Source organism: Panicum hallii, chromosome 2 (genome assembly GCF_002211085.1).
Source record: "Panicum hallii strain FIL2 chromosome 2, PHallii_v3.1, whole genome shotgun sequence".
In the NCBI taxonomy this organism is placed as follows: domain Eukaryota; kingdom Viridiplantae; phylum Streptophyta; class Magnoliopsida; order Poales; family Poaceae; genus Panicum; species Panicum hallii.
This window is the reverse complement of record NC_038043.1, coordinates 26,810,799-26,821,350: the sequence shown is the minus strand read 5'-3', so window position 1 is coordinate 26,821,350 and position 10,552 is coordinate 26,810,799. Positions and strand designations below refer to the sequence as shown.

The window sequence follows — 10,552 nt, the reverse complement described above, 5'->3', positions numbered from 1 at the left end:
GGAGAGGGAAGGCCGGCGGCCAGGGGACGAAGGCGCTCGGGTGCCGATTGAGGGAGGAGGGAAGGCGAGGGGGTGGTGGCGGCCATTCAAGGCATTGAAGGCGGCGGTGGGCGTAGAGGGGGAGAGAGGCGAGCGGGCGCAGAGGACACGAACGGCTGGTGGCGCCTCGGCTCGGTGGGGAGAGGAAGCGGCTGGAGGTAGGAAACGATCTTGACAGGTGGGGGCTTCCTGTCAGCAGTAGAGAGAGGGAGAAGGGGGCGGATAGGGCTGGGGCAGGCCAAGGTGAGTTGGGCCAAGCGGTGGGGTTTGGGCCGAGCACGAAAGAAAGAGAGAGAGGAGAAGAGAGGGAGAGCTGGGCTGGACCGACTGGGGAGAGTGTGAGAGAGAGATAGCGATGGGCAGATGAGCCTTTTTTTCTTAAAAAGGTGTTACAATCGATTGACTGCATTTTTTTACCAATAGTCATAATTCGATATCAAATTTTAATATAAAAATAATATGCTGATAGTTATAATTAAATATGGGTATTATTAAATTTGAGAAGCTATAAATTAACTAAGAAATCTTTAATTCCTATTTGCCGACTGACTGTTCGATGTAGCAAATACAATTACCACCAACCAACCGTAAATTAGTAAATACAGATATCTTTACCAACTAATGGTTGCTTTGTAAACATAGAACCACTGACTGACTGCACGTCGGGAAGCTTTACTGACTGATATGTTGGATTTTTACCAAATGACGTTTGGTGCTAAGTTTTGCCCATACTTAAGATTAAGATAATTGGGAAATGATATCAACCAGGTAGAATCATATAGATGTCACGCTAGGAACACCTTTGGTAACCCACATTAAACCACGGCGATCGTTGGCCTCGTAACACCACTCCCACCTCCTCCCCCTTCCCTCCCCGCCCATGGCTCCAACAACATCACCACCCCACCGCCGCCGCCTACTCGCCGCCGCTACCGCCGCCCTCCTCCTCCTCCTCGCGCCCTCCTCCATAGCGGCAGAGACCCCCGTCTCCTTCTCCTTCCCGTCCTTCTCCCTCCGCAACCTCACCCTCCTCGGCGGGGCCTCTCTTCGCGCTGACTCCGTCTCGCTCCCTCCGCCCTCCTCCCACGCGCTCTTCCCGCTCCCGCTCCCGTTCCCACCCAACGCCTCCTTCTCCGCCTCCTTCCTCTTCGCGGCGTCCGCCTCCGCGCGCCTCGTCTCGCGCCTCTCCTTCCTCCTCATCCCCGATCCGCTCACTGCCGGCGCCACCGTCAAAAACCGCTCCCTACCTCTCGAGGTCACCCTGGACGCGTCCAAGGGCCGCGTCTCCGCGTCCTCCTCCGGCGCGGAACTCGCCGGGAACTCCACCGGGGCCGTGAACCTGCGGAACGGCAACAGGGTCGGTTCCTGGGTCATCTACGACGCGCGCCGGGCGCGCCTCGAGGTGTTCCTCAGCCATGCGAGCGTGCGGCCCCGGACGCCCACGCTGGTCTTCGATGCCGCGGGCCTGGCCGCTCGCTTCGCCGAGTTCATGTTCGTTGGTCTCGAGGTGTCGTCGGACAATAACGCCATTAGCGACGGCGGCTTCGTCATCGAGAACTGGACCTTCCTGATGTCCGGGCTACCAACCGTTGATCCGGTCTCCCGGCCTGCGCACAGCGCGTCCGACAGCGTCAGCAGCGTGCCCGCGTTGCCGGGGGTCACTACCGCCCGCTAAGGTGGGCACCGCAGGAAGCTGGTAATCGTATTGGGGCTTGCCATCCCCTTGCCTATTGTGTTTCTTGTTGCAGTCACGGTGTTTGTGGTAATGTGTCTGAAGAAGTGGAGGTGGGATACTGCAGCACTTAACGAGGGCGTTGGGGCAAAGACAACAGTTAGGCCAAGACAATTCATGTACCAAGATCTCTTCTCGGCTACAAATTGATTCGATCCCTCTATGGTGTTTGGCAGCGGTGGTTTCGGTACAGTTTACAAGGCAGTGTGCCCACACTCTGGGGTCACATACGCAGTGAAGCGGTCGAAGCAATCCAGGGAGAGCTACAATGAGTTCAATGCTGAGCTTAGCATAATTGCTGACCTGAAGCACCCCAATCTGGTACAGCTCCAAGGGTGGTGCACAGAGAGGGACGAGATGCTGCTTGTCTATGAGTTCATGTCAAATGGCAGCCTAGATGATGCTCTCCATTGTTGTTCAGGCAGAGAGCTTTATGTCACTCTCAACTGGTCTCAGCGGTACAATGTGGCTGTTGGCATCGCCTCTGCGGTGGCATACCTACATGAAGAACATGACAAGCAGGTGATCCACAGGGATATAAAGTCAAGTAACATACTTCATGACTCATGGTTCAGTCCAAGGTTGGGAGATTTTGGGCTTGCGAGGTTAAAGGATCATGACACAAGCCCTCGATCAACCCTGGCAGCAGGGACTGTTGGGTACCTTGCACCTGAGTATCTCCAGATGGGTAAAGCTACAGAAAAGAGCGACATCTACAGCTATGGGGTTGTGCTTCTGGAGATCTGCACAGGCAAGCGGCCAATAGAGACAGAAACACCTGACAGTATGAACATGTTGAATGTTGTTGATTGGGTATGGAATTTGCACTCAAAAGGTAGGCTTTTGGATGCTGCAGACCCAAACCTGAGTGGGCAGTATGATAATGAGCAAATGTCTAGGCTACTTCTTTTAGGTTTGAGCTGTGTGAATCCATTTTTGGAAGAAAGACCTGTCATGAGGACAGTTCTAGGCATTCTCGAGGGCCAGAATGAGCAACTTCCTGTTCCAAGAAAGAAGCCGCTGCTTGTGTTTGTTTCAAATGCTCCTATTGATCTTGACGGAATTATTTCAGAGTGCAACCAGAGTACAGTTTCAAGTGATCTGTATGAGCTGAAAATTGACCTAAACCCTAGGTAACAAAATTTCATTTCCAATTGGATAGTTCCAAAATAATATTAGCATACTTCTGATTTGTGCATTATTTCGTGAGCAATTGCTTCCATTTAATGTCTTAGTTGAAATTATATTAGTATGTGAATGCAATCTAATGACTATCTCCAGAATTTGTCCAAATTCGTGTGAACATAACTTCTCTTTTAATTCCACGAAATGATTTTCCAGTTCCCACTCTCAGCACTCCGCAGAAAACTGAAGTTCTGTGACTGCGGACACCTATTCCTACTTGAAAAGCAACTACTGATGCTTCTATGAAACATTAGACTTCTGTAGTCCTGCAGGATTTATATTAACGTGAATTAAAGTTATGAGTAACTTATCAGCTATCAAGGATGAGTTCTCAGAATGGATTTTTCTTTCCAGATATGGATTAACATCCACCTCACTTTAGCACACCAGTTGCCATTTAACGTTTCAACATTTGCACTGCCAAAATTTCTGATGGATGGAATGAGATTGTGCCACATTAAGCTGCTGCTTTGTGAATTGTGAGTCCCTTAACAATTAAACAAGTTATTATTTTGTCTTCAAGGGTTAAAAGCAGGGTATCCCAAACAAAAGAACGCTAAGACCTAAGAATATGCATTTAGCTGGATATGTTTTATATATCACGTTGCTCCAAATAGTATAATCACTTGATATATTCTCCACGGCGGATGTAACTACTATAATTACTTTAAATAATCATGTCTACTGCACATAAGTTAATGTAGTGCTAACAGATCTCATGTTGGTCCAATCATGTTCTTATTTCCTAAAATTTTATCTCGCATGAAAAGGCCAGTCATATTCATCTTCTGTGTAGAGCTACCTCTATTGTTATCCGTGCCCATGAACCTTGAACTTTGAATATACAGGTAACTAACTGCTGAGGGACTATCATGTGAAGGACTCTGAAGTTTTTGCTGATAGCTTGTGAAGTCTGTAGATTCCAATATCCAGCTCTGAATGGAAATATGGTTACAATTTGATGAGTTCCCAGGTCAGGTTTTGTATAGGCTTAAGACTCTCTCGACTTTGAACAATCATGCTGGATTCGACAGAGGACTACTCATGTGAAGAACTCTGAAGTTTTGCTGATAGCTTGTGAAGTTCGTAGATGTTGCTACTGAGATGTAAATCCTACCCTCGATGGAATGGTTTATAAATTGATGAGTTCGTGTTGAACTTTGTATAGACTAACGCTCTAGACTTCAAATTGCAGCGCTGCATATAATGGAGAATATACAGTACCATGGACCACATGTTTGTAATTTGTAACACTGAGCAGGATATTCACCTGCACATTTGTAAAAGCAGGCAGTCGATGTACGAGTTTCTCCTGGAGAATTTCTTGACACATGCATGAATTCGCAGCTGTGTGCAAATTTGGCAAATGCAACAGTTTCTTGTGGAATTTCCTTACCACGTTTGATGGACGAAAAGAAGTTATATGCGCTTGCTTAAAATCTGTTGATTTGCTCATTCCTGGAATTTGGTCACGTGATTCTCTGGAAAACCTTCGAACAACTTTATGGATTCTAGGATTTGTCTGCAGTCTCTCCTGTTGATCGTGTCCATTTAGGATGCTGTTGTACAATTCACTTCTTCAGCTAGATACTCAACAGCACTTAGCCTAATGTCCTTATGATCTGTTTTATTATATCTTATTCAAGATGCTTGTGTGTTAGCTTCATGTACAAAAACTTACCTCTTAAACCGAGCCGGACTTGCTCCCTCCATCCCTCTTGCTGTGGGGGCTAGATCTAGATGGTCCCTAAGCCATGAGGAGAGACGTCGAAGAAGAGTAAGCCAACAGACAAGGAAATCCGGTAACCTGATATTGAGACTTCCCCTCAAGAATAACACCAAGGAGAGCTGCCCGTTATGTTAGAAACGAATAACCCAAAATACAACACTCCGAAGAGCAGAAAAGAAAAAAAAAAGCGAACTAAAACCAAACACACACAATGACAACCAAAACAGAAACTAATATACTCTCTGGAGGGCCAGGGAGTCCCTTCAAAACAGATAAATGTTCACATAGAAAACCAAAGTTTTTTTTTCTTAACTCTGTTTCTATTGCAAATGTCCCCAAAGTTCATTTAGAATTTAGACCCATCAAAATTCTGGCCAGACATAAACCATACTTGATGAGGATCAAGTTACTTTAAACTAATATTCACTTCAAATTGTCAACATACATTTTTGATGTCACTGTAGCTCAGAAGAATTTTGAGCCGATTGGCCTCAACAATGAAACAATAAAATAATCAACAATTAATCTGACTTGTTCCCATGAATGATCTAACAACATTAATGATCACTTTGAATGGCTGACGCTTCTGATGTACAACGAGAACAATGAGACTCAATTCACATGAAAGTACAGCTATAATGGCCTCACAGCAGGCTCTGTATCACCCATCAGGTCTGTTGAATTGCTGGTACAGCAAACATGCTGTCATACGAGAACCAGTTGGCTGGTAAAAAACCCAGACCTAGAATCTATAGTCATGTCTCATGTTGCCATTTTATGCCAGCACCACAACTTTGTAGGCGGCTGTGATTCATAATCTCTTATAGATGTGTTCGCCATGAGTGTTTGAGTTGACTTCGGCAACTTATTCGTCAGTGATCCTCTAGCAGGGTCTTTTATGTGCCTCTTTATTTCTTTTCCCAATGCCCTATTCATCATCTCTTGATGCAGCAAAAGCTGCAGCTTTCTTGTTCCTGATAATTTTGCTTGCTGGGAAGTGAAGACTTGCATAGAGCGGTCTTGGTGCTCAAGATGTCCTATCAAAGCCCCTCACACACACAAAGCCTGCAGATGTGCGGAATAAATGTAAACATCTATTTTCGCAAGTGAATACGTTAACGGTATCACCTCAATAAGGGAAAAGATGTTTTATGAATAGCAATCTACCCCATTACAGCTTGCTCCCAGAGTCCCTCCAGCTTGCAAGTTATATGCATCAAATAATTGCCATTTGGGGCCCACACACCTTTCTTACAAATGCCCAGCAAATTTCGCTCACAAATGCACCAGAAATGTCTACTGATAACATGGCAAGCTAATATGAGTGATTCAGTAGATTTGGTTCATGATGCTTTTACAAGCAAATTTTATTAGGCATGATGTATGCCACTACAACATATGCTATAAATTTGTTGAGATGATCTTTTGGGAAAGTAGACAAAAACTGAATTGTTTGTCCCTAACATCAGCATTTTTGTTACCAGCTCCAGCCATGAAAACTTGATACGAGTGTAACAATAAATAACATCTAACTCATTCATCTTTAACAAGAAACATGAAAGTGCTTCTTAACAAACAAAATGCGCCACTATTGATTTGTAACTGTAGGTATCTGCTATCACCTACAACAGCGCCCCTATTATGCAACAAACTAAAACTGCAAAAACTAAAAAGGTTTTATTTGTTATATATGCATAATACTAGTAGAAGAGATAGATGCTGCCAAAATAACAATAATGTTTATGCTACCAGCACCACTATCATTATATATAAATGCTATCTATTAACTTGTTTTTTAGATAGAGTAAAAACACAAACAGTTAGATTATTACCTCTCCAAAAGCAATGTTGTATGCTTTCAGTTGATAGACCTGAAAAATAAATGCGTAAAGCATAAGTAATGGGACATCCTCAACATGGTGAAAATAACAAACCTCAGTTCCCCCATCAAACTGTTGGCTGCATACAATTAAAATAAAGTATCCATGTCTTAGCCCAAAATCATGAGACCTGGGTGCTGATCCAGTGTACCTGTATGGACCGCTAATCTAAATTACACGGATACGGATACGCGTATCAGTATCGAGGCCGATAGGGATAAGCGGATACGGCATTTTCCCAAAACCCACCGATACGTTGATACGTTTCAGATTTTTTTTAAAATAAATAAATAAAAATCAATGCATAGCAAAGTTCGCAACAATAAGAAATAGGTCAAAAGAATCTCCTCCGACATCCCACATTCTTGTTTCTCCTAGTCTCCTGTCTTGTATGCATCCTTTTCCCTTGACATATGTCTCAGATTTGAGTGCACAAACGCCAAACCGTCATGTTAAATGAGTTTAGCCATTTGGAGTTATATCAATCGTGGCTGCAGATCATACACTACCACTAGCACTTGCACGAGCACCAGCACCAGCACCAGCAGTAGCACTAGCACTGCTCGATGTAGCCATCTACAGAAGAAAGTAAGAAGCCAAGAACAGGTTACTAGATCAGAAAGACAGAAACGTGGATCGGGGAGGAGGATATCAGAGAGGAAAAGAAACGAAAGGAAGAAATCAATCCAAAGGACGACGAGAACGGGAAACTCACCGGAGGTTGCAGCCAACGCTCCTCCTTGCCGGCAGGCGGCGGTTCGTGCGTGCGAGCGCCTGGTTGGGCGGCGCCTGCGTGCGTGTCCGAGTGCGAGCGTGCTGTGCGTCAGGGGCTAGGTCAGGAGCATGGGATAGGAGGCCGGAGTGCTACGTGGGCTGGGCCGTGGTCCAAAAAATATGCAGATACGTGTCCGGCTCACGTATCGAATTACTCGCGATTTATTTTTTTTCCCGATACTCCACGGACACGTACCACGCCGTATCCGCGCAGTATCCGTGTCGAATATGTATCGGACACGCGATACGTGACCTACCAGCCGTGTCCGGGTAACAGAGCCGCTAATCCTTAAGTAGTCATCAGTTGTAACAAGTTGATTTGAATTTTCCATCACTGCATTCTATTCAGTATTGGCAAGTGGGTTGTGGTTGCTTGCCAATATATAACCACCGAGCATTTTGTCAGCTATCACTCCGTCGCCTGTATATGATCTTTCAAAACCTTGAGTTTGTGTCATTGGATATTCTGGCATTCCATAACCACTAAGCATCTGGCAATTGTTAAAGATCAGAAACCCTCATAAAATAATCAAGACTATAACAAAGATAACATAAAAGAGTGTCAACAGCAACAATTTTATTCTTATGTCTATTACAAATAATAAATATTTCACCAGGCGTCCTTTTGAAAAATCACAAGAATGTTTGTCCTTAAGTACAAAAGCATCGCATTTTTTATTAGAATATGCAGGAGAGTTGTGCCCAAAAACGTCATACTTAAAGTGCCATGCCGCAAGAATATCCAGTTGAGCCCATGTGTGCCCCCACTACTGATCCCAAGTAACCATAGTCACTTTAAACCCCGCTCCCATCTTAGACACAACAAAGTCTGTAAACGATACCGTTTTGCCTTTTCCATACCTCATATAAAATAATATCTTCCATTGACCATCATGCCGTCAATTATTAGGTGAAACCCCCAGTTCCTGGGCGGATCAAAGGATCATATTTTTATCCCAGTCACCAGCCATCTCAGCAAGGCACCAAAACCACCAATAGCATTTGGTACAGCCAGAGACACAGCCAGGCTTCAAAGCACACAAACGTGGACACATGGATACATACAGTCAGCCCTGAAGAATAGCCGATCGCCAATCCTGACCACATTAAACCCACCCCTGCTTAATACTCACAAGAAACGAACTCTGTTCCATTTCCATCCCTGTAAATTGCCCGCGGAACCTCCAAATGGTACAACCCCGAATTGATCATGGGATTCAGTCCAGGGGCGGACATGAGTGTACATTGCACACCCGATAATATTTTGCAAAAAAAAATCGAAGTTAGAGCGTATAATACATATGCATGTAATTGGGTCAGATCCAAATACAGATAAAATACATTAGGGTTTGGAGTGCTCGGTTTCGCACAGCGGGAAGGGGAAGGGAAGGGTGTACCTGGTGACTGCTTGTCGCTGGCGAAGGGCGCCTGGCGAAGTGCAGCGCCGCTCGCCCAGACATCGTCGCCAGGAAAGGGGCACGAGAGAGGGGAGGAGGTAAATGGGAGTGAGTTGAACAGGGAAGTCTGCTAGTGGCCTCGGGCATCAGAAACTTTTACACAAAATCGATCAGACAGACAAACACCCACACCACCGTATGGACTGACTTGAAATGGCTGGGAGCCTGGGACCAGCGCAAAAGCACAAGTGTTTTTTTGCTTGCACTATCTTTTGTCTTTTTTCTAATCCCTTAGAAAACATTTTGGGTGGGTAAAACGGCATTTCCAAGGGCAGGCGCGATACCGTCCATACTTCTCGTAGTTACAAATGCTGTTTGTAGGGACGGGTTACCTCATTACCCACCCCTAAAATTCGGGGCAGGTCACCCCATCACCCACCCCCGGAAATCCATTTTTAAGGGTGGGTCACCCCATCACCCACCCCTGCAAACTGTTTTCTAGAGACGAATGATGGCTTTAGCCGCCCCTGAAAATATCCTTCCCGTCAAAATTTTTGTACCTTTTTCTTGCTAAATTTTTAAAATGGGGTTCTCAATTAACCCATTTACATCCAACACTCAAATAACACTGTAGATGCAATCAAATTATACAACCAGTTCCGACCTCAATAAGGAAAGAGCAAGTGTATATCCATACCACTGTTCTTACAATAGTGCAAGTTCATACATCAATACTTTAGGTCTTAAGTTCTTACAATAGTGCAAGTTCAAATCTATAAGAAAAGGGTAAAGGGTACATCCATGCATATTACATATTCATGCTCCTCCGACCCGCTTATGTAGATATGGAAGATAGTTAAAGTCTCCAATCGTCCAGCCTAGAACTTCATCAAAATAAGTTAAAGCACAGACAAATGCACTCTCCTCCGCTTGCCAATGGTAGACACATATAGTATTATAAATATCGAACAATGGAGTGTTAAGCTGATTTGGCCTGTAGAAGGTGAGTTTTGCTTGAAACTTCAAACCTCTGGTGAAGAATGGTTCTCAACCCATGTAAGTTACATCCACCGATTGAATGATTTGATGATTCAATGATTTTGATGCAGAATTGCTTAAAAGCTCATTGCCGCATAGGTAGTTGTCGGTACATACAGACAGGGGTACCTCCTGCTAGTGTGTACAACCCGAGGGGCGCGAGGTTACCCGTAACCTCGCACTAAGCCTTTGGGTGACAGGGCGTACGGCCCGGGCCTGACAGCTGGGGTCACGGTCTCCGGACCTCACCCTATGCTCTAGCAGGTCCGGCACCTCCACGTGCCCACGAGGATAAGGTCCTTAGGAACAGCTACTGCGGCCCCGGACCACCGCGGGGTTGTTTTGAGCCCCTACGTGTGGATGCCGGACCCCTAGGGGATCTGTGCGCCAGCGCCAGCTAGTGCGGCCCGGACCTCCCTTCTCACCAGGGAAGAGGTCCGGTGCCGCCACGTGCCCCTGGGGAAGCGGCCGCTAAAACCAGCACCGCCTCGTGTCCGGTGGCAGCCAGCTTTCTACGGGAAGCCAACCCAACTACCGCATTAAATGCGGGTAGGTGGGGTGCGCGTGCCCGAGACAGGGCATGGGCTACAAATTGATATGTTGGGCAGGTATGCTGACACCACGGTAAGCCCGCCAGTTACCGAGGCGGCGCGTCGCATCACCACACCACGTACGCAGGCGGGCGGCATGTAGTCACATCACAGCGCCGCGCGCGTGAGCAAAGGGTAATTATGATCTGCTACAGGACGGCCGCGGCGTGCGTTGCTACAGTGCGCGC

General features: G+C 46.0%; 1 long non-coding RNA gene and 1 pseudogene across 1 annotated transcript; one reads left to right on the top strand and one right to left on the bottom strand.

The window, feature by feature from the left end:
- The first annotated feature begins 867 nt into the window (after positions 1 to 867).
- On the top strand, positions 868 to 4,286 carry LOC112879565 (annotated as a pseudogene).
- Positions 4,287 to 5,131: 845 nt separating this feature from the next.
- Positions 5,132 to 8,727, bottom strand: LOC112883574. The gene is made up of 3 exons (XR_003226871.1): positions 8,201 to 8,727; positions 6,518 to 6,556; positions 5,132 to 5,750 (listed from the first exon to the last, which is right to left on the bottom strand). It is a non-coding gene; the product is annotated as an uncharacterized LOC112883574 (long non-coding RNA).
- Between the last annotated feature and the right edge of the window lie 1,825 nt (positions 8,728 to 10,552).